Source organism: Mesocricetus auratus, unplaced genomic scaffold (assembly GCF_017639785.1).
Source record: "Mesocricetus auratus isolate SY011 unplaced genomic scaffold, BCM_Maur_2.0 Super-Scaffold_100011, whole genome shotgun sequence".
Lineage (NCBI taxonomy): Eukaryota > Metazoa > Chordata > Mammalia > Rodentia > Cricetidae > Mesocricetus > Mesocricetus auratus.
This window is the reverse complement of record NW_024429195.1, coordinates 24,810,888-24,837,153: the sequence shown is the minus strand read 5'-3', so window position 1 is coordinate 24,837,153 and position 26,266 is coordinate 24,810,888. Positions and strand designations below refer to the sequence as shown.

At 40.8% G+C, this 26,266-nt stretch overlaps 1 protein-coding gene across 1 annotated transcript in view; it reads left to right on the top strand.

The window, feature by feature from the left end:
* Positions 1-26,266, top strand: part of Fat4 (FAT atypical cadherin 4) — a 136,140-nt gene that overhangs the window by 6,710 nt on the left and 103,164 nt on the right. The gene's annotated exons all lie outside the window — the stretch shown is intronic.

Sequence of the window (26,266 nt, the reverse complement as noted above, 5' to 3'; positions counted from 1 at the left end):
ACGAGTGTAAGGCTACTGACAAAGCATTTGCCATTTGCAGAAGCAATTAAGTCCATTTATGTGAGCAGAGTCACCGTACTAACGGAAAGAAATCCCTGCTCCGAGGAGAAGAGTTCTGCTAGATCTCTGAACGGGTTAGATTTCTGAGTTGGGTTTCACGGGAGCCTGCGTGGCAGTTTACATCAGGCCAGTATTGACTTCCCCGTTCTCAGAAAACTTGGCAGATTCTTTACAGACAGTGAGTAATCTTAGTGTGATGAGCCAAGTTTGTGGAGATTCCTGATTTCTTCTTCCTGAGGGGTTTACAGACTACCTGCTGGCACGGAACAAATACTTCTCTTTCTTCCTAAACTAGCTCAGGTAGCTGTGAACAGTTAGATGTGAAGTTCCACTCCGACTGTTGGGATAAAAGTGTGCTGTTAGATGCCGTGGTGCAGGCACTTGCCCTGTCTCCAGGTGGGAAAGGCTACTCTGTGCACAAATCAGTCCCAAGCCGATCCTCCAGGGGCTCAGACTGAATCTTTGCCTCCACCCATCCTATTATCATTGTTGGCGTCTTTTCAGTTAAGATCCTTCATTCCAGGGCCGTGAACATCGCCAAGAACTCTACAGCTACCCTCTAGAAAACTGTTTGATACTTTCTGAGTTTCCCCTCCTGCTTCCCACTCCCCTCCTAGATGTCCTAGCGTCTGCCCTTCAACCAAAAATACAAACTATCAAATGTGGTTTCTGATGCCTGGCAGGGATCCAAACACAGCATGGTGGTGAAATTGAGGCTGCTGTGTTTATTTGCTTGCTTTTTCCTTGGGGGACACCAAGGGTGCTTTCATTTTGAGTGCTTGTTTTTATTATTATCTTCTGAAATTCCCTGTGATTATTTATTTATTTTTTTTGTGATCGCTAGTTGTGTGCATCCTAGGATGAGATCAGAGGACACTAGTACTCATTAGAGATATAATTCCCAGTGGTGATGTAATTGTAAGTGGATTTCAATTTTTCTTTAGACATCTTTGCCCGAGAGGCTCCAGAGACAAATTGTGTCCTTATGCCCACTTATTTCTTGAAAGATCTTAACATCAGAGGTCTTTGGTTTGGATCATGTCATGATTTATGCATAAATCATTATTTGGTTTGAGCTTATTCCATCTCTCTCTTCTCTGTAGTTTTTTTTTCTTTCTGAGATGAACAGCCTTGATTAGTTTGAAAACCAAAATATTTACTGAAGCCTAGCAATTAAGTCTCTCTGTATAGTGGCTGAATTTGTTAAACAGATGACGTGATTAGGTGTTTATTTCACTCAGCTGCTTTTATTAGAGGGGTGCAGAGCATGGGAAGGAATGCTCATGGGTGCCATTAGAAGGTCCATCATGCCTGTGATTTACCCATCCAATTGGGGAAGATTAGTTTGCTATAAGTGTGCCAGATAGAGATGTCTCTGAAATAGGCATGAAGACTAAAAATAATTATTATTACAAATAACTTTGGTTAGGAATGGGGACTATATGCCCACTTGTGTCTTTAGCCTCAGTTAGCATCAGTATGAAATGTACTCTTTCAGACTTCCTGTCCTCTGCATTGACAAACCAAAGGAGAATTTGTCTGAGTACTGTGTGTGTGTGTGTGTGTGTGTGTGTGTGTACCTATATGAGTGTACATGTTTTTTCTTTCTCTCTGGCACACACACAGAGAGAGAGAGAGAGAGAGAGAGAGAGAGAGAGAGAGAGAGAGAGAGAGAGAGAGAGAGAGAGAGAGAATGCACAGTCACCCATGTATCAGGATACCCTCAATATACTAAAATGCTGAAATTGTAAACCAACTGAGTTCCCAAGTTACAACCACTCCTAAAATTTAAACCAAATGTTTTATTTGTTATTCCCAAGGAGTACAGAAAGCAGTAGTTTGGAGATAAAATTTCATGTTATTATTGATTGTGTTTTTCCAATATGTAAAGTGAGCATTTTTTTCATTTTGCTCAATTGGTTCATTATGATTCTGCAAAGAGAAGCTGTAAAATATGGACGGCAGAGGTGATTTATGCATTGTCCCTTTCCAGGTTCAGACATTTTAACATATTTGTCTGGCCTGATAGAGGTCTGGGTTGCTTGCTGGGGACTCAGATCAGTGTGTCACGGTGTCACACATTCTGTGTGATGAGAGGGTTGGACGATTGGCCTGCATTCTCCTGGGATGGGCATGAGGGATGTACCTTTGATATTGCTCACTCTGGACATATTCCTTTACTCTGCCTGTCAGAGCTAAAGCTTGACAGGGGCAGGAATGCCTCCCAAGTCTGTCTTCTGAAATATGTCAATTGATTAATTAATTAGTTAGTTTTAATTAAAATTTAGAAATCTGTTTTATTTACAAACTTGCAGTGTAGGGTCTCAGTTAGACATCATGATGGCCAGGGACTTTGTTATATTGGTCTTTTTAAATTTCAGTTTCATTTATTACCCAGCATGCCATAGGGGCTGCAAACTTGTTACTGCTGAGTAACAGGGTAGGAAAACCAAGGTCAGAACACAGCTCCCCTTTGAGGAGTGAGTCCAAGAAAATCTGCAGGAAGGGACTGCGTTGGTAAACTTGACCTGTCAGTTGAATAAGGGCAGAGAATAGTTATTACCTCTGCTCTACAGACTGAATGAGGATTGTCAGACATTGGGAAGAACAGAGGGACGAAAGGGTGGTGTGACATACGGTGACTGTGAATGGAAGGTCCTGCACCCAACCAGGGTCACATACACTGCTTTCCTGGCCACCGGCCTCTGGGCCTCCTTATGTTCCTCCAAACTCCTCAAGGGCCTCCTGGTTAAGGATGTGCCTTAACTGTCTTTCTTTATTGGTTGTGGTGACTTGAGTGAGAACTGTTCCCCATTCAGGATTTTGGAGCTTTTAGGGGGTGGAGCTTTGGTAGAGGAGTCACTGGGGACTGGAGAAGGCTTTGAGAGTGTATGGCCTCGCCTCATTTCTTGTTTCCGTCTCTGCTTCCTGTTTGTGGTTGAGAGGTGATGTCTCAGCTTCCTACTCCTGTGGCTTGCTGCCCTGCCTGTCCATCACTGTGGACTTTTATCCCTCTAGACCCATAAACAAAGGGCAACGCTTTGTGTGTAAGTTGCTTTCATTCCTGGTGCTCTACCTCAGCCACAGAAAGGTAACTGAGGTGCTAATTTTGACAAAGCAACGGAAAAATATAGGATACTGATTTATTAACATTACACGGGACATAATGTTCTTTTCTGTTTAAAGATGGTACATGTTCAATACTGAAAATTTGAAGTAATGATATCTCACATTTTAAAATTCTCTTTAGCCATAACTTACAGAATAGAGTAGGAGGCTGTAATTTTTTTCTAGTTGATAACAATGTGGTATTTTTTTTATTTGTTTTGTTTGTTTTTTCAATTAAAATATCCGAGATTGCTTCATTCACAAACAGGTAGGTTGAAGAGGGCAATGGAAGAATGTTTTGGTTTGGTTCCTTATTCAGCTAATTATTGATTTTACCAACCCAAGAAGGACATTACTTTGGGACTTACTGACAACACAGCAGGAAATCAATCAGCATATTTACCTGTGTAGTTATGTGAAAATCTGTGGTCTGTGCAGCCTTCCAAATGGACCTTTGCCTATTGAAGATACTCTCAGCCATTTGTAATTCAGAAAATATTGGTATAAATAATGGAGACTTTGTCAGGAAGGATTTTTTTTGTAGTTTATTTTATGAATTTCAAATATGTTTATTTTAAATGATGGATAAATGAATGTTCTGAAGAATATGTTTGTGTGTACAAGAGCGTGTTTATGTGCATGTGTGCATGTATGTGTGTGTGCCTAAGTGTGTTTGTATGTGTAATGTTTGTATATATGTATGCATGCATGTATGTGTGTGCATGTGTGTATGTGTCTTTATATGTATGTATGCACGTATGTGTATGTATGTTCATTGTGATGTGGTCAAGCCTTGCTACTCTGTCAGTTTATTACATAACAGTTATTTTTCCTGAGGAGAGTCCTTAGCACACACCTCCTTTACATGTTTCACAAATACATTGTATCATCTGCAATTGTTGTTGCCTTGTTGTATATTCTCTTGAAATATGTTCCTCTTAATGGCAGTAGTGTAGTTGAGACCCCTAGCTGACCATATCCTCTCCAAATACACCAGACTCCATGAACTCCACTGTATTCTCCTCTTATGACATCAGCTCTCAGGTCTGAGTGACACACAAAGATCACGTGGCATCAGTGCATGCTTGGTGATTTCACTCAGCCTCACACGGTCCAGTCTCATCCACGTGGCTGCAGATTTCATTTCATGCATTGTCACTGCGCATGAGTCATGTGCTCTTTCCCACCCATCTGCTGATGCTCACGTGGGTTGGTTGGTTTTATATCCTGGTTACTGTAAAGGGCCCAGTCAACATGGATGTGGCTTTGTCTCTCCAATGCCTGCATTTCCTTCTGTCTGGACACATCCAGGGATGGGTTACTGTCTCTTGTGGCACTTCTCTCTTTAATGCGTGTACAAAAATTCCCTCGTGTTTTCTGTGATGGTGCCACCAGTTATCATTCTTCTGCTACAGTTCAGATTTTGTTGGCTTGTTCCCTAAGGTGTCACTACTAAGGGATGGTGGAACCCTGGAGAGCTGTAGCTTAGTGTGTGGGGAGGCATTTAGGATATTCAGAACATCCCTGAAGGAGGACAATGCCCATGATCCCTTCCTCTTCCTCTTTGTTCTCTGGTTCATGATGTAGCCAGTTCATTCCACCATGCACTTCTAACCCAATCTGTTGCCTCACCACTGGCCCAAACCAAGGATGCCAATGGGTCATGAACCACAGCCTCCAAAACTGTAATCCAGAATAAACCCTTTATCCATTGATCATTCAAGGGCTTTTGTTATTGTCATGGGAAGCTGATTAACCCACCAGCCAATGGTGTATGTGAGTAAATTCTTCCAGACTCTGCAGTACTAATCTTGTTTTTAGATGGCAACTATCCTAACTGGAGTGGGGGGGGGGGGGTCACATCATAGCCTGGGATCATGTTTGCCTGAAGCTCTTCAATGTCAAACATTCTTTACAGACCTGTTGGCCTTCTATCTACACATCTTCTGGAGATGTTGGATCTTTTGCCCATGATTTACCTCTGTTGTTCATTTTGATGCTTTTGACATGTTTCAGTTTTATTCTCATATGTTTTCATCATTAACCACTGTCAGATTCCTCTATAGACTGTTGGTTTGTTCCGTCATTCTGAAGTGTTTTAGTCTGATTTGTATGTGCTTTTTTTTATTTTATTGTCTGCTCTTCTGAGCTTTCAACAACAACAACAACCCCCCGCATGATCTCTATTTTGGAAGGAGGTATACTGTTTTATTCTAATGTCCATCTTGAGGTCTGACCTTTCATCTCCAGTCCATTTTTACATGGTGAGGAATGAAGGTATAGCTGGACTCACACTGCCTATGAATAAGGCTTTTCCCCAGCGCCATTAGTGATGGCCCTGTCCCCCCATGATGCGTTCTTGCAGCCATTTGTTCCTGCAAGTCAGTCCGGCGGCAGTGTATGACTTTGCCTCTGCACTTGCTGTCTTTGTCCAGTGGTGTGTGCATCTGTGTTTATGGCGACACAGGACATTTGGCTTGCAGAAAACTCTTTACATGGAGTGATTCCCAACCCTCCTGGGAATGGGTAGAAATCATTCACAATTCAAAGTTTGTCTTGTTAGCCCAAATTTTGCCATCACCTTTGTCAGTTACTTTGCTTGAATTTGCCGGGCTCCGTCCATTCATTATAAAAGTGAGAAGTTTCTTTCTTCTTTTTTTTTTTTGCAAACTCATAAGATAGTTTATTTATAATTAAAGTTCTATATTTTAATAGCCAAGTGTATTTGATTTTATCCCATCAAATAAGCCATTCATTTTCAAATATTAAATAAAGAATAAGAACTTCCCCAACATTTGTTTCAATTATATTATTTTTTAATTTTTCCCGCAATATATATTTTTATTTAAATTAGAAACATGAATGCTTCACATGTCAATCCCAGCTCCCTCTCCCACCTCTCCTCCCTTGTCCTCCACCAGCCCCCCACTCAATCCCCACCTCATTCCCCAGGGAGGGTGAGGCCCTCCTTGGGGGGATCTCCAGAGTCTGTCATTTCATCCAGGGCAGGACCTAGGCCTTTCCCCATGTGTCCAGGCTGACAGAGCATCCCTCCATGTGGAATGGGCTCCCAAAGTTCATTCGTACGCCATGGTAAACACTCATCTACTATCCAAGGCCCCAGAGATTTCTGAGGCCTCCAAAAGTGAGAAGTTTTTTTTAATGGCTCTTTGTAGTGGAAATGGGCTTCCCCACAAAACAGTTTCTCAGGCAGTCAGATAGAGCCTTGTTTTATATAACCCCAGTCCTCAGCTGGGTGCAAGGCAATGATTCTCTATGCACATGCCATCCCACATAACACAGAACACTGGTAAAACATTGAGATTGGAATCTTCATATAGTGCAATAAATAATTGTACTGTATTCTAAAGAACATGAGTCATGGGGTGAACCTGATGTTGACCTCTGAACCTCTGAACATATCAAGAAGAACACACACACAGAAACATATATATATATATATATACATATGTATATATATATATATATCAGCCCAACCCTTATATACATTGTTGGATGTATTTAATCAAGACTAGAATGAGTTTTAGCCATTGGATAATCTATTAATTATCACAACAAAGCCATACTGATTACCAAGAGAAGATGGAGATGCTGGGTGCTTAACAGTTAAGTTAAGAAATGATTTTATTTCAGGAAGTTTAGAATTAGAGTTGGCTCATGTTAGGTGAGCTGTCTGAACATTAAGTAGAACTAAGGCAGCTGAGATGAGGTTTAGTGGTGAAGGTGGGGACAGTCTAGTGATTGACAGATGTACACTTTTCATTCAGGATAGGACTAACTGACAAATAAGAGGAGCCAATGTAGATTTGAATATTCCTTAAAGTGTCTCTAAAATAGAATAGGATTTATTTATTTATTTATTTGTGGTTTTTCGAGACAGGGTTTCTCTGTGTAATAGCTCTGGCTGTTCTGGAATTCGCTTTGTAGACCAGGCTGGCCTCAAACTCAGTGAGATCCACCTCCCTCTGCCTCCCTAATACTGGTATTAAAGGCACATGCCATCACCGTCCATGATTATATTTCCTAATCCCAGAATTTTAGTAGTCTGTTTAAGAACAGCCCATGGAGGAGAGCAGGATACAGAAAATGAAGGCAAGTGGGAAAATTAATTATTACATCAATCTCCCCTATAAGATATACACACATGAAGCAGCAGGATGACTCAGTAGGTTAAAGTGCTTGCTCCTTACCCTGTGACCTGAGTTAGATCCAACGGACACAGAGAGAATCACCTCCAAGGTTGTCTTCTGACTTCCTCCACACACTGTTGCACATTCCCCCACCACACACACACACACACACACACACACACACACACACTAATAATAATAACGATGATAATACATACGTAATGATCTATTAGCCATATACTCCTATTGTACAAAGAGTGGGTTCTCCCCCTCCATGACATAATTAGACAATGAAATCATGATGATAAACAGGGATCTAATTGGCAGATAATTTGCATATGGTCAAGACCTGACTCTAGGTCTTCTTCCTGCACTTAAGAAACACCTTAAGTAAAAACCAAAGAAGTTTCCAGTTTAAGGGGACATCAGGAGCTGCTTAGAAACATGCATGGCAGTGGCGTGACTGCAGTCTATGAATTTGCTCCCAATAGCACTCACCCCTGCTACTCGTTTTAAGAATGACTTTAAAAACGTCCTTTCCAGGATGCACTTTGAATGAGTTGTTTATATTGCCCACTTTTGTTCTGTCTACCTCCAATGTCATTTCTTCCAGACCCGAACAACGGAACAACCTTTGATGAAATTGTTCTTAGCTAGGCGACTGTGATGTACACACCGACCATCACAAAGTCATTGTAGGCGCTCCCTGTATTTAATCTCCTCCAAGTTCATAGCCCTAGTCATTCACTTCTGTTAAATGCCTCCATGTCACTGGAACCTGTAACTTTTATTGTTTCTTAGACTAACCTCCACCCCCCCCGTCTCTCTCCATCTTCTCACACCATGAACATGGTTATTATTACAGAAGAGACATTCTGGCAGCTGGTTTGTGAATGGGAAGAGATTCTCGGGGCTCTCCTGGGGGAATTCTCTGCTGGTACCTTAAGAAGGTTCCTGTTATCAGTGTTTTTCACAGTGGCTCTCCAGACTCTCATGGGGGAACCTGACTAAGGAGTGTTTCAGAAAAGCTGTGGCTTCATCTACAGGGGACCATTTCTGTCTTTGTAAAGCATTAGGCAGTGGTTAAAATACTTGATATCGCCTCTAGTCATTTGTGGCCTACATTGCTTCTACTCATTAAGAAATACAAACTGCTAAAGCTGTAAGCTAACAGTCCCACCAGCCCCACTGAAGCGATGATGATGTTTGAAGATGTGACATGGTTTCAAGCATTACAAATGACTCAGAGTGACTGTTACTTCCACTTATCTCCAGGAGAATGTCTGACCTACTGGGGCAGAGCTACAGGATAGAGAAAGGGGCTGAGGAGGGGAGAGATGCCCAGGCTTTGAGTGCTATGAGGACTTTGCAGCCTCAGGTGGAAGTGACAGCAAGATTGACAGTGATTGGCAGTCTGCTCACATGACAGATGTGAGTGGCAGAGGTATCACAGTGGAAATTACCCACTTCCCAGCCTGCCCTGGTGGCTGACTCCAAACTCCAGTCTGAGACTGCAGCAGGTCTATGAGACCCACAAAGCCTTCTCAAATGAACGCTGAGCTGAACTTGAAGCAGGAAGTTTAGCTGTGAAAACGTGGCTCACAGACAAAGCTACTCGCTCACTTCTTCCCATTCCATGAAACTGTCACGGTCCCTCCCAACCAGATGGCTTCCCCAAGACATCATTTATACTCAAAAGAACGGAGGTAGCCTTCCTTGTCCATGACACCTCCGAATTTTCTATCATCTCCTCAGAAATTTAGTTCATTTCATGTTCTGTATGTCTTTTAAGTTTCAAAGTATATTAGATATTGTCCTTGTTATTTTGCATTTATAGCAATTTTCAGACTTGTGACATTTTTACTAGCAGTAGTATATAAAATGGGGCCCATACTTTATGTGTTGCTTTAATGATAGTTTTAAGTGTGATTATGTCAAACTGTGTAATAATGGAGCATTTGAACCATGGTTGCCATTAAACGTTACTGAATTGCTTCTGTGTCCCTGTTATAGTGATTTTTTTTCCGCAGTAGGAGCCACTCAGAGTCCTGTTATTTGCTTCAAAAAGTTGAGTCATTGTCTATTTTTTAAAGATAGTGTATTAAATCACCCACTAAGCCCATTAAAATAGCCATTCATGTTTGTGTCTAGGCGGGCCAGGGCTGCCTGTGTTTTGCAAAGCCAGCTTGCTGTTTTATTACTCTGAATAATAAAATACAGAAATTATCTTTCCATTGAGGTCATAATTAGTGGGAAGTAAGTAATGAATTTTTAGTGTCCTGAGCCTAGGGCCTGGCAAACTGAGAGCACCACTTGACCCCTGACTTATTGAGAAATGAAGGATGTGGGAGAGGAGTTTTTCTTTGTGGAGCAAGATGGCTTTGGACAGGGGGGTCAAACTAGCTTTCCAAGAACTTGGGTCAATCCAGTGCAGAAGGCTGATGCGATAGAGGTGGCCATCCCTGAATCCCTTTCTCTGTGTATCTGTGGGAATTCATCAATGCGTTTATACCCATGAGCAATGCTTGTCACTCAGCATCCAAGACCAGATATACTTTTGTTTAAAAATGGTGGTAGATGGTGGTTTGTGGGGTGCTGCTGCGGGTGAGGTGTAGCAACACGGGAGAAGAGAGATTGTGTGGGATAGGAGTTTGGCACACTTGCTGAGTGTTAGCTGCATGACATTGCACACTTACTTCTGAGTTCATCTCATCCTCCTGTCTTAGAGATTGTCTGAAGGAGACACCTAAGCAGATCCCTGGGGGTCACGGACCATACTTCTGACACTCTTAACTCTGGCCTAGGTATGAAAGTCTATCTCAAAAACACAAAGTGCATAGCACCTGAGAAACAAAACTGACATTGACCTCTGACCTCCATACCTATTAAATATAAATGGGCTCCCAAATCCACCCCCACACAATTGAAAAATAATTTTAAAAAGTGCCCTAAACACATTCTCTTGGTTGAAAGAACATGAGACAAAGTATAAATACCTGGAGAAATAAAACCACAGTTAAAATTTTATCTTTATAAGTTTGCTATTCCCTAAAGTTAACTTTCCATCCCTCATTAACAGATTTGATGAACTTTTTTATTTTTAGAGAGCCTTTCTATTGTTTTTGATGTTAGTTATGGAGGCACACTGCATTTTGAAGTTTTACAGTCAACATAATTTGAGATTTATTTCTTTTTTATTAATTTATTTATTATGTGTACAGTGTTCCACCTCCATGTATGCCTGCAGGCCAGAAGCCGGCACCAGATCTCATTATAGATGGTTATGAACCACCATGTGGTTGATGGGAGTTGAATTCAGGACCTCTGAAAGAACAACCAGTGCTCTTAACCTCTGAGCCATCTCTCCAGGCTGAGATTTATTTCTTTATGTATTTTCTATATATGGCTGCTCTGTCTTCACATATATCTACATGCCACAAGAGCACATTGGATTCCATTATAGAAAGTTCTGAGCCACCATATGGTTGCTGGGATTTGAACTCATGAGTTCTGGAGGAGCAACCAGTGCTCTTAACCTCTCTTCAGCTCCCTGGTCAACAGAATTTGAAAACCGGGGTACAGTGTTCAAAGCCAGGAACTTCAGGCAGATGCCCAGCCTGTTTGAGCCTTGTGCTTGTTTCTACTAAAGGGAAAACAATGTAGCCTTTCACTAAGCCTTGGGAGGAAAATATACCTCACAAGAGTATAGATTCTTCTTGAAGGTTGCTTGGCTTACTGTTGAGGCTCCTTCATTTGACATTTACTCCTTGTGTGGTCCAGAAGGCAATGATTTCACAAAAATGTAAACAACTACTGGTCAAGTAAATAGCTACTGTTGACACAGGAATGGTGGCGACACATCTAAGGACATGGTGTGGATGGGAATAAACCAAGCATTTAAATTTAAGGGAATTATTAAGGATGTACATCAAAACATCTCTATGGTAATTTTCTTCATTACTTGAAATCTAGCACAAAAATCAAATTTAAATGCCATTGAATGTCCAGTGAGCTGGTGGGAAAAGCTCAGAAGAGTTTTAGCTAAGAAAGGGAGATGAGTCCTGTTTTTAAAATACTTCGTTTTGAAGGCATTTACTTTAGGTAAGCAACAAAATCTGTTTTATATTTTATAATACAAACACAGATGAGTATTCTATAATTCATAGTCTTTTGGACACTTTTGGTGGTGCTGAAGCCATTTTTAGGTTTTCCATCTAGGGGTTGCTATAAAACATTGAAAGGACATTGAGTTTTCACCGACTATGTCATAATGTAGACTTCAGGCCATGTTTAGGCTGTAAAAACCTTTGTTTTAATTTAGCTACATATAGGGAACATTTCCTAACAGTAAGTCTTCGAACGCCCTCATCTGATGGTTGCACATTGCCATTTCTAAGTCTGTTCCTGTGAAGAATTATGATGGGAAGCGTCCATTCTGTTTCCAGTTGTGTCACTCTGATGCCTTTTTTTTTTTTTTTTGGTGCTGTAGTGGAAGAAATGGAGCAAAATGCTTCTTTTTGTTTGTTTATTTTGTTGTCAAAACAACTTCTGTAGAAATAACAAGTTAACTGTGCAGTGGTCCCTAAGGCAGGGCTGGACACCTACTGTACCGAACAGTCTTTATTGCTAACTTGACACAACCTAGAGTCACCAGAGAAAATAGGAACCTTTAGTAAAGAATTTATGACACTGGTCTATGGGCCTGTCTGTGGAGCACTGTCCTGGTTGATGATTGAATGGCCCAGGTCACTGTGGGTGGCACCATCCCTAGGCAGAAGGTCTTGGAGTATGTAAGAAAGCCAGCCAGCTGAGCATGAGCCAGGAAGCAAGCTTGTAAGTACCTTCCCTCCATAGTTTCTGTTTGAATTCAATATCCGACTTCAGTTAATGATGGATTGGGACCTGGAAGTGTAAGCTGAATAAACCCTTCCTTTCAACAATGCTTTTGTTTATGGTGTTTTATCACACCAATGAAAAAGGAACTATCATACCCCACTTTACACAGAGGTTATGAGCAACCATGGCTGTGGGAACACATTGCTGTGGAAAGACTTAGAATCAAGTTCATCTGTTTCCAAAGCTTTTGTTCTTTCTAATACAGTTTTCTGTTCTTAATTACTACACATCATCATAAATTATCCCACGAAAACGCGAGGAAAAGATGAAGGTTCAAGCACTATGCAGATGATTGACAGCACTGAGGCTGGTCCATGCTGTAAACCGAACTTCCAGTGTTGTTTGTAGTTTAGTGAAGATTCGCCGGTTTTTAAATCAGAAAATGTGTTCAACCAACATTTCTGTGAAAGAGTTAATAATGTTTGCTTTCAGAGAACCTGAATATATCACATTAGATGAAACATTAATCAGTTGTAAAGAGAAGTATAAAGTTTTAAATCAACACGACCAGGGAGGATGGCAAATCAAGGCTTGCCTGGGCTTCAAAGGGAGACTGTGGCAACATAGCAAAATGGAGAGAGAAGAGTAAAGGACATGCTTAGAAAACAGAAAATGTATATTTTCTCTGGGTCACACTTATAGTTAGCTACATTAAATTTGGATGTTAAGCTGACTTTGGAGGGGATGTTCCTCATGGATATAACTAAGTGTGCTTCCTAATTAAATGCTCAGACAAGAATGAATTGGTTTTTGCTTTCTAGTAGTGGTTGTGGTAGAAGAGGCAATAAGGAGCATAACTGTCAATGGGATTTGGATCATGAGACAGGTTGCAGAAGGTGCATGCCCTTGACACCAACAAAGGCCTGTGGCAATGAGCCCAGACATTGTGAGGGAACAGCCAAACATGAGACTGCAGCCCTTGGATGACTGGCCAGTAGCTTTTAGGCATGTGTGGTAGACATGACAGCAGGGCACATTTAGTATAGTGGAAGGCTCACCTTAGGGTGACCAGGAAATGAAAAGAAGGAAGAGGGGGCCCACTTCTCCTCATAGTGACCAGGGAACAAAGAGGGAAGAGGAGGGCCATATTCTCTCAGGCACTCAGTCAATACCTGAGACTCCCTACTGGGCCTAAGTTCTTATACTTTCCCATATCCTCAAGCTAAGGAACAGGAATTAGACTGCTGACTTCAGACCTAGGAAATCTAGATGAGAAATACAGACTGCCTGAGGCTATGTAAAGAGAAAAGGAAGTGTTGGTATCTGGGTGTACCTGAGCAGGGATGTCTTCATGTAGTTTGTAACTTAGCAGTTGGTTCCTTTAGGGAGTTTGTTCGGTATTGCTGGTTTGACATACAAGATGAGCACAGCCATGAGAATCAACTGAAACAGATGTCATCATCCCAGCCTTTAGCAGAGCCGATTTAGAGAGCTTCCCAAGGTTGTTTCAGCAAAGAGTGAAAACCACTTAGGATTTTCAGTTTTGTAGCGAGATGGAAAATAGAGGCAGGAGCATGTTAGCCAGACTCCTGGCCCTGGCCTTGGGTTCCAATCTACTTGTCTGTAAGCAATAAGTGGAGACCAGAACCAGAGGGGTTGTGTTAGAGTGTTAGTCTCATTGTTATTGTGAATAATTGGCTGTGACCTCCTGTTCTTCAATCTCACCCCATTGCTGATCCCCTGGAATATTGTTGAGGCTGTGGCATCAAGCAACCCCACTGCAAATCCACACTTGCCGCATACAAGTAAAGTAGTCTGTTGTCAGAAAACCTAGAAGACCACTGCTATATTGAGTGGTGTTTCCAGTTGCTTTCACTGATGCATTATTATTTATACCACACAAGCCTTTAGTGTTTGTGGTGGACAATTTTCATTGTCAACTTGACCCAAGTGGGAAGAGGGACCTTTCCTGATGAATTTCCTCCTTCAGACTTGCCCTTGGGCATATCTGTGGGTCATTTTCTTAATTGCTAGCTGATATTGGAGGGCCCACCCGTTGTGAGCGGTGCTATCCCCTAGCCAGGCAATCCTGGTGGGTGTAAGAAAGGCAGCCAGGAGGGAACAAGCCAGTAAGTGTTTCTCCTACATGCGCTCTGTTTCAGCTACTGCTGACCTTCCTCAGTGATGAGCTGTTCCTGCAGGTGCAAACGAAATGAACGTTTCCTCCCCAAGTTTCTTTTAGTCAGAATCACAGGAGCAGAAAGCAAACTAGGGCAGTGTTAGATTTAGATAGGGATTTCCTGAATTATTTGACCTGTGTGAAGTGAAATTAATTTTTTGGTCTCTATAATGTAACATCTGTTAGAAGATGCCTGTCTTTGTTCTTTTCTGTTTTTTAAATAATTTAATATGAAACATCATTGTGCAATTAAGTGGATACCAGCTTTCCTCTACACCCAGGTCTAGGCTGCCGTCCCTTCTAATGCCTGTCTTTCCTTCTTGCTTGAGTCCCGGCCCCCTCTGGCTACAGTACTCGCTGCCCTCTTCCTTTCCTTCCTGTTGTGTAAATCCAGCTTCACCCCGTGCGACTATAATCTCAGCTCTCCAGAAACCCTTCTTCCTCCAGAGGCCCAGGCCTTTTGGCTATTTAGATACCATATTTGTAGGGCTCACTCAGGAAATGCAATTACTCGCTGATTTTTAACATCATTTCTAGTTATACTAGTAGCTAGTAAGCAATTACTATGCACTCACGGAACCTGATCTTTGAGCAATAATAAGCTATACTCTCCCCGAGACAATAAAAGCTAACATTCAGTAACAACAGATGGCTACTTATGCTCTTTCATTCAAACTTAAAATGATGCTTAGAAGTAAGTTCTGCTGCTGGCAGCATCTTACAGTTGGTGAAATGGAGACATGGAAAGGACAGCGTAACTGCCTGTAGCATACTGCTAGGAAGGGCAGGGGCTTGGTTTGTCACTCTAGACAACAGTCGTTTGACTGTAGACTTTTTTTTTATGTCAGAAAAATGATTAGCTGGTATTTTCATTGTATTTGGCATACACTGCTTTGTGTTTTTTGTATGAGTTTGTAGCATAGAATACAAATATCACTTTAAGTTCTTTTGTAATGAGCTATAAATGAGAATGCTTTAGACACAGAAGCATGGTTTTAGTCAAGTGAATGTGGAAAGACAAACCCTAACATCCTGATTTATAAAAAGTAGTGGAACGTAACCAAATACTTTTCCCCAATTGTTTTTTAAATCGTGGTCTCTGGTTCTTTAATCTATACGTCCTTTAATATTTCAATTTAAACAAAGCAAAATTTAAAGTTTGGAAAACATATTTGACTTTTATATGCAAATGCTTTAATTTGATTCGTTCTCAAACATTACTACACACGAGAAGCCCTTACATGGACATTCATTTACGATGTAAATTATTCTCAAAAGTTTAAGGGAAATGTGAATCAGACCTTAAATGGTGATGTGAAGTAGCATGCAACGCATCGCATCATAGCAAAGACCCTCTTGGTAAAGGGCTCCTGCTAATTATACAGGAGGGAATCACACATTTGCAAATTCTCAAGCCTGCTCTGTGGGCAGCCAGCCTGGCTCTGAAACAGCAGCATCAGCACCAACAGGAATGAGGGTAGCATTTGTGGTAGAAGCGGAAGCGGTAGGACGGCAGTAACAGCTGCACCAGCGGTGTGAGGCAGCAGTAGCACCTGCACCAGCGATGTGGCGGAGGGATTCCAGTGGTGGTACTGCAGAAGGAGCAGTCGTGGTGACATTAGGAATACAGCAACAGCAGCAGCAATTGCAGTGGGTGCGTTGGCGTATTAAGGACAGCTGAGGCAGAAACACAAGAGCAGTGGAGCAGCGGCTGCAGAAGCTTCCTCAGGGTGGCAGGCAGGCAGCTTAGCCCTGGCAGGAGCACAGAGAGCACGAGCATGAAGACATCTTCCAGCTTTTTGTTTGTCTTTTCCTTCCCTTCTTTAAGGGAATTTTTCATTTCCTCTTTAAGAGCCTCTCTCATCTTCATACAGTGATTTTAAAGTTCGTTTTCCTATGTTTCAACTGCTTTCGAGTGTCCGGCTTTTGCTGTTGTAGGATCGATCACTGGGCTCTGGTGGTGCCCTATTGCTCTTTCAGTTGTTGAATGTATTATTACAGTGGCGTTTACTCACCTTTTCTTCCAACCCGTGTGGCTTGTGTCTGTGCCTCTTCTTCCAAGTGTTGTGGTTTGACCTGCGCTTGATTTTCCAGCAATGCCTATGTAGTCTGCTGGGGTTGCTGGAGAGGGCTGGCCGCGGGAGGATGTTCAGGTGCGTGGGGCTGGGCAGCAGAGTGGGTCTTGGTTGGACAGTGTCCAGTGGGTGGAGGGGTTGGGCACAGCCTGGAGGCAGGACTTGCGCGTGAAGGTATCAGTGGAGAGTTGCCTTCTCTGATGTAAATGCTGTTCCGAACTCCTGCAGCTTGTCGGCATTAGTTGACCAGCTATTCCAAGTGTCTGATGTCACCGTTGTTTTTGATGTATAAGGCGAGCTTAGCTGATGAAAGGAGAGAAGAGGAGGCGAGAATAGTGTTTTGTTTCAAGCACAGGAAGCAGGGAAGGCCCTGCAAGTCGCCTAAGGAAAGCATGTAAGATAGACTGAAATCAGAGCTTTTCTTAGCACTCATTAAAAATGCCACTTTAACTCCTTTTGGAAGGAGCTAATGTATGCAAGTGGTTTCACTGTGTGGAATGTATGAGTTGTTTTAAAAAGCACATGAGGTGCCCTGAGGAAGTCACTATCTGGAGTTTTTCTGAGATTCCAACTTGAAATGGACATGGTAGACAGAGGGTCGAAATGTCTGTGACTGTGAAATGAAGATTGCTGTAGAGTTCCAAACTCTCACAGTCCTCAGCTAGCAAAACCATGAGCAGATGGTAAGGTCCATTCAAAAGGACGTTGGTTGGTGATGGACTAGATCTTGAATAAGAACTTATCAGAATCAGTCACATCCTCAATATGTTTTAAAGTTCATACCAATGTGTTGTTAAGGCTTTGGGATTCCTTACGCTCTTCCCCACCTAAAAATTATCCACATTTACAGATAAGAATATAGTAGCCTGCAACGGTTTATGCACAAGCAGTAACTTTTAATGTAAAGTCTGAAGGCACAGAGAAAAGAATACTGTGAAGAAGCAGAGTTTAGCATAACTGAAAGCAGTTAGCCATCTGGAGCACTCGGTGCAATACAAAGACATTTGGTGTTTTAAGTAGAGGATTTGGAATTAAAGCTGGGTTCTTTTGTGTCTTTCAAGAACATTGATTTATTGAGACGATTCATGGCTTTCCATCATACATGAAAGATTAATGGTGTTCTAAATGCTCTTTCATTTAGAATGCCATTATGTTCTAAATGTTCAATACAGTTAAGCAAAAAGAAATCGTTGAGGGTATGTAAACCAAAGTGACAGGAAATATCCAAAAGATTTTGTTTCAAGAATTCACTAAATGGTAAAAAAAAAATGTAAGGTTTTCTCTAAAAAAAAAAAAAAAAGAAAAAAGAAAAGAAAACCCAAAAACTAACTCCCTCCAAACCAAAAAAATCTTGGATACTATGAATATTGGATTTATGATTATGTCAGTATTGCACTAGTTTTATGAAATGAGTTTATTTTTGTTTGTTTTCCAAGACAGAATTTCTAGTAAATCTAATTATTAGTCTATGAACTTCTAAAATTTTATAATAACTGGAGTTAAAGAACTTAAGGCACAGAATTGACATGATTTTATGTGAATGAATCCATTTCAGTAAGGCATTTCATGAGTAAAAACTATCTTAAACTATCTTAGGCTCAAACAATTCTGAAACACATTTCTAATGATTCTAAACTAAATTTTATAAAATATGATTATTTGGAGGTCTCATTAAACCAGCCTTTGACATAGCATTTTTGAGTGTTAATTTAATTAGCACCAGTGTTTTATTACTGAAAATAAATGTATTATTTCCATGTTTTATTTAAGTCAAAGTGGAAATCTGGCCACTTCTTCAGTAGTCTACTATTATTCAAAAATTTCATGTGGACACTAGAGAAAGAGTTTGTTATTTCCTTTAAGAACACATGAACCTTCATATTTAAATTGCTGTGGCTTCCTATGATGCCATCTATATAAGATAAGGTCTGCACTAGAAAAGTAGGAAGAGTATTTAAAGACCACCAATTCCCAGGAAACTCACTTCAGGGTAACTGATTTTACTTATTCATGTCTTTAAAACAATTTTTTTGTTATTGTTGCTCATCATTCCTCTCAATGACCAACCTTAAAATAATCTGAATCAATAATTACATTTATATTAGAATTTATAGTTAATTGTCTTATTGGTTAACTACGAGAACTAAAAGCACTACAAGAGTCTTTAATCTCGTTGCTTACGTTGTATGATGAACATATTGATTTGTTAGAGTAGTAAAATTCTTTTTGAAAATAACCAGACTGAATAATGTTATCATTCTTACTAGAACAAATGGATAGTAAGGGCATTGTTTGAGAGTTGTATTGGTATAATTGAGTACATTTGCACATGCTGTATTTTCTTTACTGTTATAACATATTAGTCGTTGTAATAGGAATGTGTCTAATTGACCTGAGGTATGTTGTCTTCTTAAGTATTGCTGTGTTGCACTTGGTTCTCAGTGTATGAAATGTTTCTTTGTGATTTTCTTCATATTGGAGTCAAACGTAGGAGCTCGTGCTTTCGAAGTGTCTTCCTATTTTGGGATGCTGGAGGTCACTTTGCTCTGTTGGAATCTGAAATGTCCTCATTGAAAAGGATGGCCACATTACCTGGTTTGATTTTCTGAATCCTCTATTAGACAACACATTCTGTTCAGCATGATAAAACACCTCATTATACTTGCAAAATATTTCTTTTCCTAAGACATGGAACTTCAGCTGCTGTTCCAACTAGCGAGAACAGTGTGCAGATCTGTTAGGAGAGCTGTTTTCCTGCAGCTCTACAACAGATAGCAATTGTACACATAAATACAGACATACATCTACTACTAGTGGAAGAACTTGTGGACACACACACACACACACACACACACACACACTTTTTAAGGAAACACAAGATTAGAAATGGCCTCAGAAGGTTTTTCACCAGTTAGTGTTGCTGTTTTAGAAGATTGTAGAGACTTTTTGAGGTGTGTCCCTGGTGGGGTAGACCTGAAGGGTTAAAATCTGAGTTTGTTGTCTACTAGAGGAACTGTACTCCTCTGTGATAGAAGTAAAAAATGTCACATATGTGGAGAGAACCTGAGAAGTTACACTACAGAAAGACATTTGTATACAGCACAAGTGATGTAGGCCAGTGAGTGAATATATGAAGAACTAGTTAGACAGACCCTTAAGTATGTTACTTTGAAGTCTCCTACAGAGAAGTGATAATATCAATGTCATGAAAAGAAAGTATGGGATATCTTTAAAGGTGAACTCAATCCAAATTAGTGCAAAATAAAGCAAAAGCAGGAGAGACAAAAACAACCACCAGAAACTGAGCTAGTCCTCCGTTCACATCATGGAACAGGGCTGGCAAAGACTTACTTCGTTATATGAATTAGGAGTGCCAGAAGAGGGCGTTGGGTGTGTTTTCTTGCAAAGCTGACCAACTTGAATTTTTACAGTTTGGGAAAATTCTAGCTCAATGCTATAATGTAAATTTTTCTGATGGCCACCTAGCAGTGATGTGACAAAGGGTGTGGCACGTGGCCCTTGAGTAAAGGCGGTCTGCTTTGGAAGTCTGTCATTTCCCTGTGTTGCAGACATCCTTGGTTCTATTTCCTATGCTGAATGGATTTCTGAACCACTTGGGAAAAGTGTAGGTGAAAACTTGTTAGGCAAATGACTTTCACAAAGGACTCAGCCAGACATCAACAGTTCAGTAAGAGAAGGAGGGAGCCTCTTGATGTCTAACCGCATCTGTGAATTCACCAAGGGAGACAAGCCAGGAGAGCCCAAGTTTTCAAGTACTAGAAAATCCCAGAACACGTCCCAAACAGATGCTTCATGGGTAGTTTTTTAAAATTAGAAACAAGCTTGTTTTACATGTCAATCCCAGCCCTCTCTTCCTCCTCTCTTCCCCTGTCCCCCACTGACCCCTGACCCCATCCCCTTTTGCTCCACAGAGAGGGTGAGGCCTTCCATAGGGGAATCTTCAAAGTCTGCCATATCATTTGTAACAGGGCCTAGACCCTCTTCCGGTGTCTAGGCTGAGAGAGTATCCCTCTATGTGGAGTGGGCTCCTATGTCCATTAGTATACTAAGGGTAAATACTGACCCACTACCAGAGGCCCCATAGATTGCCCAGGCCTCCTAACTGACACCCATGTTCAGGGTGCCTCCTTTAGTTCTATGCTGGTTTCCCAGCTATAGTCTGGTTCCATGAGCTCCCCCTTGTTCAGGTCAGCTGTTTCTATGGGTTTCTCCACTATTGTCTTGACCCCTTTGCTCATCTCTCCTCCCTCTCTGCAACTGGATTCCAGGAGTTCGGCTCAGTGTTTAGCTGTAGGTGTCTGCTTCTACTTCTGTCAGTTACTGGATGAGGGCTCTAGGATAGCATCACGGGTAGTTTTTATTTTTCCCTTGCTCATGATTACAAATCTCGTTAACCTTTCTGTCTGGAAGATTCCTTCTCTTGACTCTTTGTGTAGATCAAGGGTTCTGCTTTGGGGAAATGTGTCCTTGGTTGCCAACCAGATAGAATCAATTTGCCCCTCAATTCAATTCTCTTTAATTCAAATCATTTTGTTAGCACAGCAGACATTGTGAATTGCACTGTCTCTACCCCCACCCCCATTATTGTGTCTTTGACCTGGTGTTCTACTCCATCAGTGTCCTTCACATCTGTAGTGTTGACTGTCCAGTTGATGCAAAGAGACAAACACACTGAAGTTAATTGTGCACACGTGCATGGGTCTTGCTGTCTTTCTGTAGCTTGTAGAAGACCTATGGTGTATGTATGTGTGTATAGGCATTTCTCATTTTTAGCCTGTACAGTCTGCCTGCAGTCTGATCACAATACAGATTGCTCATGGCAACAGACACCACACTAATCCTGCAGTAATAGAAGGCACTTGGCTGACACATTATGGATGGCCAGTAAGTGTTTACAGTTGCTGAGCTGTGGAAAAGTCCTAGAGGGAACATTAGATGTACCTACCATCTTCTGCTTAATTGCCTGAATGCGACTGACAGTGGTGAAGAGTGAAAAAAAGCTCTTGAGAAGAAAAAATATCAGGCATTTCAGGTGCTGAGTTTGCCCTATCTGAGCTTGCCATTTAGGGTATTTCAGGTTTCTTCCCCTGCTGACCACAAATTTAGGCCAGAGAGAAACATACAGGGGGTCTTGCACATGACTGGAAAGGAAGGAGAAACATGGTGGTGATGTGTATTATTTTCTAGTGAGTAAATTGCTCCCCTTTAATTTTTTTTCTGGGATTCACAGCCTTATCCATAGCTAGCACTAAAGTGAAGGTAGTTTTTCTCTACTCCTAGTGGCACCTTGCAGTTTTTTTCTGCCTGTGAACCTCCTGTCTTCCCTGCATTATTTATGAGCTTGCATTCACGTTTGCATGCTGGGATCTGTTCAGCCTGTGATTCGGCTCCAATGGGATGTATGGACCCGACCATATTTGCTTAACTTGCAGCTGTGGTTTTCTCTCCAAAGTCTGCTCTGTGTGTGCTGAACAAATCTCTATAGAGTAGACCTCTGATGTTAACCAGGTAGATTTTTCCCAGCTGGAGGGCCAGAGTGCAAGCTCTCTGCTCTATTGCAAGTCAGTGGGCTGTCCTTGCTCAATGAGATCAGTCTTTGGAGGAAGGCAAGGGAGGTTTTCTTATTTAATTTGCTTTCAGCGAGCTCCCCTCACCCCCTTTTCTTATATTTTAAGTAATGCTTTCTTAGTTGGTCATTAGACTTTGGGAGTTACTCACTTTGTTGGCTCGGACACTAAAACCTTCTGTCTTTTAACTCTGATTAGTGACACTTTAATAAAGTCATTTGAAGTTCAGTGGACTGAATTTTCTAACTTTTCTGATGTTTCTATGGTCACAGCAAAGGGACCTGCATTGAAGCCTGTGTGCAATCTTTTACATGCAAATTTTGCAAAACCATGCATAATTTTGTATATCTGACTTCCACACCAACTGCAGAGTGTGAGGGATTTGAATAAGAGTAGCTGCAATGCTTCCTGTCTTTGTTGTTTCTCCAGTTGGGGTGCAGTGGGCTGGGAAATAGAGAGGCTGTCAATTTGCTGTCAGTTGACTGAATTTGGGTCTTTCAGGATCAGCAGTCTGCTGATAAAGACTTTTATGGTCATACTTTAGGTTTTCTTAGCAAACCAATGTTGACACCACCTCATTTTCTTCCCCTTGATTGGATAATCCTGGTAATGCATGCTATTGAAGGAAATATTTCTCGGAGTCAGGTCAATGAATTTTTGGTCGAAGAGGTAAAGAGAGTTTGTCCAATGGCTGTAATTAAATCATGCATGGTGAGCTGCCTTTGCAGGAATTGACGCGTTTTTGTATTGCATTACAACCTGAGTGAACACTGACAACGCTTGAGAACGGAACGGATGAAAAATTATGGTTGTTTCTTGGTTCCCAAGAAGCCAACGAGGCAGGTCATTGACTTGATTTTCATGGGAAGCCCAGCTCTGCCCTGCTCGCATATTCAGGGACTCAGCAACCTGTATTGAGTTTGGGAGGGAGCAGGCAGCAGCATTGTGCCAGGGTTTGTTGAGGAGAAACAAGGCAAGATTTAAAACAAAGCCCTGAATAGAAACAGTAGGTCTGTGTCTTGCAGCTGACCGACTTTTCCTCAGTGCTGTTTCATGCAAGTGCCCTTCTTTCTCTAAATAAGGCCACACTGTAGTAAGAGGAATATTTAAGATATAATCCAGTGACCTGCCAGAGTGGGAGCAGACACTACAAAAGGAAGAAATAAGTTGAGAGCTGTGAACTACAAATGTACTCACGGAGCGTGAGCAGTAGAGGATGGCTCAGAGCCAGGCAAAGACAGAAGATAGCAGATCTAACCGCATGAATAAGGGACCTTGAATATGTTGTTGGTTTCTAACGCTTAGTAAATTCATGCGTCTAATCACACAGAAAAGACAAGCTGCCATTTAGTTATTACCTTCATCAATTTTAGAGAACTCTGTTCCTTTATATGGGTTTTGCTCTGGATATTTTTATAGATTAATTTGGTAGAAACAAAATCAATGTTATCATAGGCGGGATCTTGGCAGCAATATTAGTGGAATCACTGGGGACCTGTTGCCTTTGCTTTCCTGAGTGGGAATGCCAGTGAATTACGATGAGGCAATCGTGGGGGCAGTGACCCTGGGGAGCTGTGCTGCATTTGCAATAAATAATAGGAGATATTGGGCAATGATGGAAATGAGGATTTGTAATTAGTGGCCTTCTGGAAGCTGGCTAAAAAAACATTTATTTTAAATTTTTGCTTTTTGTACCAAATAATATTTGTATGTATTCATCAAACACAATGGAGTGTTCTGGTTCATGAGTCATTGGTTAATAATACTACCAGAACACTTGATAAATCTAGCCCTGTAAATCTTCACCATTTTCTTGTAACAAATACTAAATTCTTAGTTTTTATTTTCCCTCAAACTCAATGCAATACTTCTGCCTCAGCTTCCTGAACGCTGTAATTTTAGGTAAGAGTCAACATACTTGCATTGCATTATTAATTTTTAAGATTTATTGTGAGGAACAGCTGTATAAAAAATTCTCCATTTTTGGTTTCCATAGTTTTGATGATCAACCAATGGTTTATATTACCAACAATGTTATATAAATTCTTTATTATCATACTACATAGTTGCCATAGTTCGAGTTTCTATTATTGTGAAGAAATATCATGACCACAGACAATTCTTTAAAAGAAAGCATTTAATTTGGGCTGGCTTACAGGCTCAGAGGTTTAGTCCTTTATTGCCAGGGTGAGAGGCTGACATGGTGCTGGAGAAGTAGCTGAGAGTTCTACATCTGGATCTGCACACAGCAGGAAGAAAGAACCTTTGGGCCTGATTTGAGCACTTGAAACCTCAAAGCCCATACCCTCGACACACTTACTCCAACAAGGCCACATCTGCCCTAACAAGGCCACATCTACTCCAACAAGGCCACACCTCCTAATAGTCACACTGCAATAATCTAACCAGGCGTTGGTGGCACACACCTTTAATCCCAGCAATTGGGAGGCAGAGGCAGCCTGATCTTTGTGAGTCTGAGGTCAGACTATTCCACAGAGTGAGTTCTAGGGCAGGCTCCAAAGCAATACAGAGAAACTCTGTCTTGAAAAATCTAAATTAAAAAAAAAACTAATCTAAGAAAATTTATAGAGACATATATTAGTACAATGGATGCTCCTGAAAAAAACAACACAATGACAAGTAAAGGAAGAAAAAACTAATTTGTAATATACACAGGTTTCTTTAAAAGCAGATATCAAGGGGTCAGTAAGTAATATGGTTCAGTGGGTAAAGAATCCTGACAATCTGAGTTTGATCCACAGGACCCAGCTGTTAGGAGAGGACTGATTCCTGCAACCTCTATGTATATGTACTATAACATTAGTGCCACACCCCAAAAATAAAAATGTAATTAAATAATTAAGCAAACGCCAAAAGAATGTCCGGTAAATCGTTTTATTTTTGTCAGTAGTTCTATAGTTTGTTGGCATTTATAAATGATAGTTGTCAATATTAAAGCAATAATGGTCACTTTAAAAAAGAAAAAACAGTTAATTTGTGTGTTTGGGTGTATTTGTGATATATAATTTGGATTTTATATATAAGATGCATAGACTAAATAAAATCCATGTGTATAGATATTGATACAGTACACCTTAACTTGTTCCTGTTGAGGAAAATGCATTGTTCATCAGAATGATAAAGGAATAAATCTTTGGAAATCACTGTAGATCTGAGTACACATTTCCTAAAATTTTGACCTTTAAAAAAGACTAGGGCTTCATAGCTTTGCTTCAACAACACATGATTGAAAATTATTTGATATTTGGATGTGGTGCATGAGCGACTCATTTACTTGTTCACTCTGTAAATTCTTCAGGTACTCGAACTGATGTTTAGTAACTTATCTGTCCACCATCTGGGATGTCCAGGAGTTGAACAAAAGGAAACATGTTGTAACTCTGAAAAGCTAGGTAAAACCTGTGTCTGGGGATTGGAGGGTCCAGGTTCAAGCTTCGATCACAAACTCTCTGAACCGGGTCAGTGATATTTGGAAAGTTGCTAAATAGTTTTAAATCTTAATTTCTATATCCATAAAACAAAGATGTTACTATCTGTTTTATTTAGTTCTGGTTGTAATTATTATTACTTAACCATCCCAAATACCCAACCAGAGAGTTTTCATATAAGCATCACACTCAAGGGAAAATCTGCTTATTGTACACATTAGAACGTGTCTCTGGTATGTAAAACAGCATTTAGCTTGCCATCTTCAAGTATAGAGGACATCAGAGCCATGTCCTCCTCAGCCATGGAGTGAGACTCTGTGTGTGATGTGTTCTCCATAGAGTGGAGTTCTGGTTTCTCCTGCTCCTTATCATGATTTCAAGGCTGAGCCCGCACCTCATATGTAGAAAAATCTGTATAATTTGTAAGAGAATGAAGTAACTCCTAGGACTCCTAGTGGAATGGAAGGAAGTTAATAAGAAAATTTGTTGTAATCAAGTTTGAAGTTTAAAAGGTCTTCTGTGTGTGTGTGTGTGTGTGTGTGTGTGTGTGTGTGTGTGTGTATGTGTGTGTGTAGAGATCAGGTAAAGCTAACCTAGCTAACAGTTCAATTTGTACTATAATGATGCCTGTGTGGATAATGGCCCCCATGATGATACTGATAGTGGTGATTGAGTTGGGTCCCTTATAAAATAAAACTCAGAGAGATTTGCATTCACTTTATCACATCTGAAAGAAAACTGAAGAGCTAATTTTTGATGCCAAGGAGGGTCGAGGAATGTAGGAGTTGAGTGTAGACAATTCTCTGTGAAAAGCAATTAC